Below are 10,309 nucleotides of genomic sequence, written 5' to 3'. Positions count from 1 at the left end.
CTCGGCGGGAGCGCCACCATGCTCCCAAGCGGCGCACTGTAGCAGTGCGCCACCGGGCCGGCCCTGAAATGATTTAAATCTTAAAAAGCAAGGACAGTGCAAAGTATGCACTCAGATTTCCCAACTGGTAAAATTTTATTCTACTGCATTGCTGCATAGTCTCTCTCTCTCTCTTTCTTTCTACACGTGCACACACATGCACATATGTATGTAAGCATGTAATCATCCATCTTTTTTTAACTACTGAAGAGCCAACTGCAAACAGTATATTCCCAACACCCCTAAATATTCTTGTATTTATTTCACCCCAAAATGTCTCCTACATAACTACCATACAAACTTCCAAATCGGGAAATTAACACTTATACAACAATAGTGTCTAACAATGTCTCTTTTTCTTTCTGGTTCAGATTCTTATCCAGGAATATCCATTTACTTAATTGCTATGTTAATTCAATTTTCTCCAAACTGCAACAGTTTCTCAGTCTTTAACATCTTAGACATTTAAAGTCTGTAGGACTTATATTTTGTAGGATGACCTTTCACTGAATCTGTCCAGTGTTACCTCATAATAAGACCCATGTCATGCTTCCTTGGCAGGAGATATATATATATATATAATATCCATATTTTTTTTAGTGGTTTTGTGCTCTTCTTAATGGATAATGTCAGGGATGTGCAATATCCAATCATCCAACTACTAATAATATTAACCAAAAATACCTGGTCTCATTACTGTCTACCTCAATGTAAATCAACAATTTTTCCCTTCCTAATCAGTATTTTCCCAGAGTATGACTGTGAGAGGAGGTGCTCAGTTTCCATGGGCTTGGGTTACAGGACACACCTCTGGGTTTCAAGCCATTCCCCCAAATCTCAGGCCCCTCCCCTAAGCCTTCCCCTAGAGGAAAGTTACTGTTGCTAATTAGACCTATTTTGGGCATCAACATGGCTAAATCAAGACCTCAAGGGGCTGCCTTATGCAAATCCAGTGGCTGGGCATGCTCAGTAGAAAAGGGTTATATAACCCTGGTAGCCAAGCCTGCTCAGTGGAGGGGAGTTTATCCTTTTAATGACCTTACACTAGGGGTGGTAAAGAGCACAGAATATTCTTGAATATGACTGGTGCATGTGGTAGGATATGACCAATGAACATGCTCCAAAAAAAGACCAATTGAGCATATGTGCAAGACTATGTTACATAACTGGGAAACATCCCCTTAATTGCATATTCATTAGATAGTGAAACTATAAAAGCAGAATCCCAGTGGAAGCGGGGGTAGGAGTAGGGTTGTCACTCACTTTTCTGGGACCGATTCATACTCTCTCTGCGGAACCCGCATTTCTTATCTGTTGCACTAAACGTGTTCTCACTTTCTAATGTGACTCTGCTCTTGAATTCTTTCCTTTGGTGGAGTCAGGAACCTGGTAAGAGGATGGCCTGAATTAAGGCTGGCTGCCGGGCCTCCCCAAATCCTTCCTCCTGCATCATGACAATGCCCTGTTGTTCATTAAACCTCTGCCCATCAGCCTTAGTTTCCATTGTCAACTCTTACTCAAATCAACTAGCAATATGATGATTGTCATCTGTGAATTTGAATGTTACCTTTTTTTTTTCTATATTTATTATGGACATTCTACTGCAACAAAGAATTTTCCATTTCTATTCATAAATTTACTTATATCAGTATGAACTCATGAATTTCTATTTTATTCTATGTGTGGCATTCCTTTACTATTGATATTTATTTTGATGCTCTAATTATACCATATTTGTTCAGTGGGAGCCCCTCCAAACTGGTTCTTGTGTCTCCTTGACATGTCCTTAACATTCTTCAAGGATCTACCACACAAGATGTTCTAGGCTTATCTCATCCTTTCTCTCTCACAGCCCTGGAATTTTGCATTTTAAAAATGTTTCTCTAAAGAGCCCTGATGATATTTAGAAACCTAAACCTGGGTTCTGCGTGTGTTCATTTCCAGTGGGGTATCATTATTTTTATTGCTTCTAGGTTTCTGAGAAAACTGAAGTATGCAATGTACACATGTTTATATGTTTGAGATATATATATGCATACCCATAAGTACATACATGCATATTTAGAACTATGCAAGTGTATATGTATATGTGTGTGTATATAAAACATGGCCTTATACTCATAACTCTGATTGTATTTTAACATATCAGGGGACACTCTTCCTTCTACCCTTTCAATTACTTTGAAGTACTTTCTCTAATGAGAAGCCTGGCTTTTATAATTTTTGGTGTATTTTTATTTAATCATTTGCTCATCATACCCAGTTGCACACCTGTGCCATCCACTTCCTCCATCTGTCACCTCTGTTCTCATCTTCTTTAGCACCCTGCATCCTAGGCTACTGACACACTTCATGTAGCTTCCCATGCCCCCCTGTGCTGTGTCCTTGGGTGCTAGTGAGTAAACAGGTGGAATGCTTTGCTGTGGCGTCTTCTATTCTACCTAGCACCCCATATCCTTGGGCACTGGTATGGACACTGTCATTGTGCCTCAGGATGTCTCCTCTCCCCACTTCTCACCACTGTTCAGCATGCCCTTGGATACTTCTCACCAACTCTGCATTGTGAAGATAATGGAAAGGAATGTAAAAGGGCAGGGACAATTAGAATGGAGCATCACGTTTGGTTTTACATGTCCTTCCCTTATGTCAGGCTGGCAGCTGTCACTTTTTCTGTTTTCTATATGCCTATCTCTACAGTATCACTCCCCTGCCTCTATGTGTTTGATATGCATATCAAGTGAGTCGAAAAAACATACTTAGCCTTTCTGTGCATTAACCTCATCTGTTTTATGAGATGACAATAACATGGAGCTCTTAAGGTTGTTTGTGGGGATTACATGTGCCTGGAATAGTGTTCATTAAAGAGTGAGCACTGAATAGGTAGTAACCATTATTTCATTTTTTTGTGTGGCCCTTGTGATGGCACCAGAAGCCCTGCTTTCAGTCTGTGTGTGGGGCCTGTCAGCAGATATCCAGACTGGTGAAGTTCAGATTCCTGGAAGTTGGTTGGCACTTGGAAGATCTGACTAGAGGAGCAGGGTAGTGTTTTTGAAAACTTTGTTCTCATATAAACAGGCAATAGTTCAGGGACACTTTAATTGTGACTAAAACAAGATCAGGATGAGGGGTGGTGGGAATCACAAATGCTTTTCATCACAAGAATAAAGTGTGAAAATTTTTTTAGGCTAGAATATCTGGGGAAAAAAGTGACTGCAGAAACAAAATACTTTAGACTCACACTTTCTTGCCCTTTGACTTCCTTTTGCAGCTCAACAAAATGTCATTGGTGTTTTTTCAGGCTTTTTGTTCCATGTCCCCCATCTTGAAATGTGTTGCATGGATAGCACACCTTGAATGAATTCCCTTTTTCACACTGTAATTTTTATCTCTCCACCCCCTAAGAAAAAATGGGAAAGCTGTATATACAGACTTACTTAGGACAATACACTAACTCCTGATCCTTGCACCATTCTCTGAGTCTGGTGCTATTTGTAGCAAAGCACCACTGTTGCTTCGATGGTGTCAATCTCTCAGTTGAAATGGCAAACCCAATCTGATCCAGATGTGAAGATGTATAGCAGAAAATAATGCTGCATTGTGGCAGCAGTAACCCAGCTCATCCTAAGAAACAGGTGAAATTGATCATTTACCACCGTATCAAGAGCTTGGTTCTTGATTTACCATTGTTCCAGTGACTATCATTCATGCTACAGATAACCAGAGAAAAGATTTCCTATAGAACCCACAGCACTTTCTTTATTGGTATGTCCCTGGTTGTCACCCTATTGTAACAGGATCATTCTTTCTTCTCAGATAGATGACAAAGCATGAGCATCCTCAAATAACATTGACTAACTCCCAGCAGAGTCCTTGACCAGGCCATTCATCTCCTGAAGTACATTTCTAACAGTTTTAAAACAAAGAAATCCAGCATATGGCTGTTAATTTGGATCTTAATGACTCTGTACTTTGAAAAGACAAATGATCAGCAAGCTGTTTCAAACCTTAACCTACAATTTCAGAGGAATAATTTATTATCCAAACAAAAAATCATTTAATTAATCAAACCTTAACATTAAAGTCAGAATTGAGTTACGCTATTAGGGCCATCTGGTGCCAGGTACACACACAATCTCCTCTTCCAGTGATGTGATACTTATCCTGTGTAAGGTTAGAAGCAAGTTTGTTTGTTTGTTTGTTTTTAAATTAATTAAACTCAGAAAGTGTGTTGTTCATTAAACATATCTCAGTGATTTTTAATCAAGAAATAGCTGGGATAAAAAAGCTATTAAATGCTTCTGTGAAAGAGAAAGGCAGTAATGAACAATACAGCAAAAGAAGCAGTTATCAATTTGTTAAGCAGAGAATGACAGAAAAGTGAAAGTTTACCTTATTGGCAATAATGACAAAATCCACGTAATCTGCAATAAAATCATTTTCCAAGCTTCCATTATTTGATATCTAGCATTCTTAACAAACTGAAATTTATTTAGGTAGCAATTTTGCACACACAGAATGAAAATAAGTCTGGGAAAGAAAGTCTGAATCATTTACCAGTGAACAAAAAATATGTTACAAAGCATGTGTTAATAAGAATGTCCCTCCTCATTCAAGAGTTAAGAATTATTAATGATACCATGAAATTATACCTAATAACAAGAAAGAAGACAGATACTGTTAAAGAAATATTTGAAAGAGATTTAAAAAATCTGTATATGGTTATTTCCTGCAGGGAGATATAGTGTATATATTTCAGGAGCTTCTGAAAGCATTGTCATATTACAATTGAAGGTAATAAATACGAGGGTACTTCAAAAAGTTCATGGAAAGATTAGTATTACCTTTTAATTCTATTTTTCCACTAACTCTTTTTTTTTCAGAGTTCACCAAAACCACTTCTATTTCCAGTGTTTAATTGGGTTTGCACACAGGCATGACACAGGTTTGGATTCATAAGTCCTCATGTATAATTATATTCTTTTCGATAAAAAAGCCAGTTCCATCCAGGATCCACTATCTACACACCTATGTTACAACATTTATATCTAATCTTGTATCTGAAGAAAAGATACACATATAATATGATCATTTAAGTGAAGTATTTTACAGAAAATTTAAAAATTCAAGTCATACAAAACTCAAAAACTGTATAAAAGTTTGAATATAAAACTCAGATCCACCTGGAATGATTAAAAAAAGGAAGTTCTGTATCCACCTGTGTTAAAACTGGTAAATGTAATGAAATTTGTTAACAATAAATTGCATTCATTTATTCAATGTAAGTTATCTAATTTTGCTAATATGGCACCCTAAAAAACAAATGTATTTTTATGATGAGGCATTATTGTTAGTGATGAAACCAAAAGAACAAACTTGCTGCATATTAATGCCAGAAATTTTCTTCAGTAATTTGGCTGTTCGGTAAGTTGCGACAAATACCTTGTTCATTTGTATACAACTATCCAGTATATTTATACAAATATATGTTCTTCCAGCTGTAGTAATGCACTGTAAAGCTATTTCACAGTGCAAAATGATGAAACCAGACCAAATAAAGGCTGTGTAATAACAATTATGGTACAAGAAAATATTTACAGAGTTACTGGAATGTGTAACAGTAGCTTTTATTTGCTATTGTGGACATTGCCCCAATTTAAAGACAAGAATGAAACTGCTTTATTGCCTGGGGCTTCAGACAGTTTATGAGGTTGGGCATTAGCTACAACTAGCAGGTAGCTCATATTCTGAAAGCTTTCTCCATTTATTTGGTCAGGTGACTGTGATGGTATGGAAAGAAGGGGCCTATTCGTTGAAGCCAAGGTACTGGAAGAGCTGTCATTGGACTGGAAAGACAAAGGCATGTCAGACACACAGATTTCAAGTACTCTAGTGTTCTCCAGTTGGAGGTCTCCGGTTTCTCCTCTGCTAAGGTCAGATGTACTGGTACGTAAGCATCCCCTGGCAAGACAGTCTGAGATCGAGAGGTTCTGGGACAAGCATTTTGGTTTTAACCAATTCACAGCTGAAAGGTCTGATTCTCTTTCCCCACTCTGCTCATGCACTTCCCAGAATTTCAAAACACTGATTTCAGAAGCATCTCTATGCCCTCCTAGTTTATGTCTACGATTGATGTTTTTCCTTTTAGCAGGCTTTGCATTCATTTTTTGATTTCCTACTCCAAACATATCATCTGCAGGCTCTCTGGCTCTCAGTTTTAACTGATCTGCTATTTTCATTTTCCAAGTGGGTTCCTGCTTTTCTGATTCACTTCTGGTTGGTGTTAGCAAACTCCCAGTTGATTTTCCTTTATTCATAACACCAAACACTTCAGTTATTGAAGATGTTTCTCTCTTGTTCTTGGCATCTCTGAGACTTCACTGTCTGACTTGAACTAGCAGATTTTTTTTCTGGATAGCGTATCACACTCAATAAGTTCATGTGAACAGAAGAGTTGCCTCTGGCCATCTAAACTTGTGTCGAAGGTCCCTTGGTATAGCTTACTTCACTTCCTTCAGAATTTCTCTGGCTCATCTTGGTAACTTCTTGGAATTTTCCTCAGAAGAGCCTCTCTGAGGTCAAATCTGTGTGGAAAACAGGAAATTCGTTCTCTCTGTCTGTCTCTCTGGGCCACCCTTCTCTGATCAGTTTGCTTCTCTCGTTGTCTGCCTCATCCCCCTTGCTTTTCCATCATGGATTGCATCTCAGGGCTTAGTTGACTGGAGTCAAGTCTTGTTAAAAATGTAGCGGATGATGTCGTGGAATAATCTAAGGTGATGGTCCTGACATTGGCCAATAATTACTAATAATTACAATAATTACTAATATTTGTCCATCATTAAAAAGCCAAATTAAAATAATAGATATTGAAAAGTTTTTTTTAATTGCAATTTATTTTAAAATGCTAATAAATGTAACTGATTAATACCATTAGTATGTTTTCTACACATTAGTAAAAGTTTTCTGAAATTCCATGGGGTATTTGTCTATGTCCCCAAAGGTCTAATCATTTTTGTTTCTATAGTCAGAACTCTGTACAGTAGAGGCCTCAGTGAACTTAGTTCCCCTTAAAGATCTTCACTTCTTTTGAGAGTTTTCCAGGACATCATCTCCATTTGCTAAGTAAGAAATACCCACCACCTTCTTGCCTGTTTCTTCAGCATATTAACATGTAGCTTTCTCTGTAACCAAAGACTCTCTAAGGCAGCTGGACAGGTGAGCACAGTTGGATTTTATCAGTGACACCAACTTCCTTCATAAGCATGGGAACAGGTTTGTCTTAAGCTGTGTCCTAAGCCCAATACTATTGCTCATATAAGGCATAACTCTGAGTGAGAATTTATATAATATGCGAAGTCTATGGAATGGAAATTCAAAAGACTCATTTGTGTTTATGCCTTATTCTAAGCAGGATCCTGATTGACTATTACCAGGGCAGCTCAACTTTCTTCCTTCCACCCACTCCTAAAACAGACACACACACACACACACACACACACACACACACACAGAGCCCCTGAAGTAAACTAAGCTGTCTCCACAGTTCAGCACCAAAGTTAATCAAACTTTAGGTGGAAATACGCAATTTTTTTCTGTTTCACCTCCTAAATTATCACTTCTGGGTCCAATGTTAGCTTCTTCCCAAGACGACTGACAGTTGGCTAATTGATTCTTTTCAGAAGAGAACTTCCCCCTCACTTTTAGTCACATGCTCTCTTTTGTACCTACACAACAATCTCAGGTCTTCTAGGAAGGGTACAATTCTGGATTCATTCATACTTATCTTAAGTCTGTACAGTATGGTTAATTTATAAGCTTGCTAAAACATTGAGTGATAAAGTTATTGGATTATGTGATGTCAGCCATTCATAGCTGGTGAAGAGCAGGATCCTGTGGGAGTAAAACTGACCTGAGAATGTCCAGTTCAAGAGAGGAGCCTTCAGGGATATGCTGCTTCATATAGGCAGCAGGAACTCAGGGGAATGAAGAGAAATGTAGAAGCTGAATTTGGGAATAGCAAAGAGGACTGAAGAGGTGCTAAAAGCAAATCTTCTGCCCGGTCACCATATTATATTTAAGTCAATCCTGTGGGTTAATGCAGCATGCTCTGCTAGAAGGCTACTAATCTAACATGTATATATGGGGAAGGGGGGTGGGGAACAATTAAACCAACCATAAGAATAAATAAAGTAGAATATCATAGGCACCCAAAGACTAAGTGATTCACAAGGATATATCTATTTCCTTGTGAGGATTTTCTTAAAGATAGAGTATTTACTTAAAACTACCTCAAATTCTTCAAGCCAAAAACAGCCTTTACATTTATTCAGTCCAATGTTCTTATTTAATACATAAGGAAACCATAGCCCTTAGGGGTAAGGCCCACAGAGTTCATGTTACTAATCCAGTGTCATAAAGTTATTATTTCAGAACCATGGTAAGAAGCTTGTCATCTGTCATGCATGGCTTTGCTTTATTTTGTTTTTCTTACCCCAACATTCTACATGGAGATGTGGCTGCATAATCTTTGTCATTAATGTGGGTAGCTGAGGAAGGAACATGACTGCAACAGAGAAATACTGCTAGGGTGTGGAATTTCCTCACTCTTTCATGCACTCTGTTTTTAAGTGGAGTATTCGGGATTGATTTTAAATCCCCATTCTCCCCTCCTCCCCTCCCTCCTTTTCTTCCTCTTCCTTCTCCTCCATCTCTCCTTGTCTTTTCCCTCCCTTCCTCCCTCGTTCCCTTCCTTCCCTCCTTTCTTCTTTCCTTCCTCCCTCCCTCTCTTCCTCCTCTTGTTCCTCTCTCTCTTTCTTGCTCTGTCTCTTTTCTTTCTCTACTTGTTTACTTTTCCTTTTCTTTTTCAATGTAGTTTTTTTTTTTTTTTTTTTTACCATTGAAATGTCCTGGCTGCTTGTTATGCAATTTATGGACGACTATTACCTGGCTCCCTTTCTGTTTATTCAGATTTGCCTTTTTTTCAGTAGTATCTGATTGAGGGGAAAAATATTTAGTTAAGACAGAGCAATACAAATTCGCATGGCTTTATAATTATGAAATTGAACGGAGATGATGTCTTTGCTTTAATATAAAAGAGTTAATTTCATTCACTAATAGAATAGCTTTATCCTCGTATAGACTTGTATAAAAATAAGATATTATAGCTTATATTAATAAGACAAATGAACTCTTTTCATGCTTTTTAAACTGATTGTTCATTTTTCATTATCAATGTTTTAAGTTTTTATTCACTAAATGACTGTTTTCTTTTATTTGGTGAGCTCAAGTTTCAATCACTACAGAGCCTCTTGACGTTTCTTAATAGAGATATTTCAGAGCTTCTTTTTGTAATCTGGAAAGAAGAAAATGGTTGTTAGTTAAAGGAATTTCAGTTTTGTTGCTATAAGATTTAGTAAAGTTAAGTATTTTGTCTTTTGTTAAATTGGTTTGGTAATTAGCAGCTGTATTTAGTTTCTTACTGAATCCACTGTACATGAAAAAGGATAATTGTTTCAGATGGACATAGGTATAGATTCTAGCTGCAGACTCCCTTCTTTGCCAATCCGCCCACTCCCACCCAATTATGGAAGTTTCAAGGATGCAGATCAGTATTTTTATTTTAGTATTCTTTCATTTTCATATGTTGAATTAAATAAATTTATTGTTAGCAGATTTATTCAAATTCTCATTATTTATGGCTGTGTGATATGAAGCAGTTTCTTTAAGACTTAGCTTTCTTACCTATATTTAGGTATAATAACAATACTTGTCTTATGTTCCAAATAAGATTTATTTATAAGATAAAATTAATGTAAAGTGTTTTGCTCAGTGATTGTGTCATATACAACACTTTACAAATGTTGCTTATAATGATAATTGTGATATGTTCTAGACACATACAAGTATACTCCCCTAGGTTTTCTTCTTACAGTGTTTATACCTTTATCATAATGCTAAGTGCACAGTTGGGTGGATTGTAAACAATGTGCAAGTTTTGTGTATCCACCCAGGAAAAGACTATTTCTAAGGACTTTCTGGGGGCACTGGTCACATCCTTGTATCTCATAGTGATGTTTACTGTATATGGGCTGAATTGGTAGGTGAACGTTATGACTTATTCTGTCATTTTCATCGCTCCTTGTCAAGAAATCAATCTTATTCTAAAAATTCAATATCTGAAATTTTCTTTGCACCAGGTTAATTTGAATTTTAACTTTATCTGAAAACAGTAATGTCTTGAAAGAAATGACTAACACTAAGACGTTAGACATTT

At 37.2% G+C, this 10,309-nt stretch overlaps 1 pseudogene; it reads right to left on the bottom strand.

The window, feature by feature from the left end:
• Positions 1-5,663: 5,663 nt before the first annotated feature.
• On the bottom strand, positions 5,664-6,832 carry LOC103583443 (annotated as a pseudogene).
• Positions 6,833-10,309: the final 3,477 nt, after the last annotated feature.

The sequence above is a fragment of the Galeopterus variegatus genome, unplaced genomic scaffold, assembly GCF_000696425.1.
Source record: "Galeopterus variegatus unplaced genomic scaffold, G_variegatus-3.0.2 Scaffold23043, whole genome shotgun sequence".
In the NCBI taxonomy this organism is placed as follows: domain Eukaryota; kingdom Metazoa; phylum Chordata; class Mammalia; order Dermoptera; family Cynocephalidae; genus Galeopterus; species Galeopterus variegatus.
The sequence above is the reverse complement of the archived record's forward strand: the minus strand, read 5'-3'. Positions and strand labels throughout refer to the sequence as shown.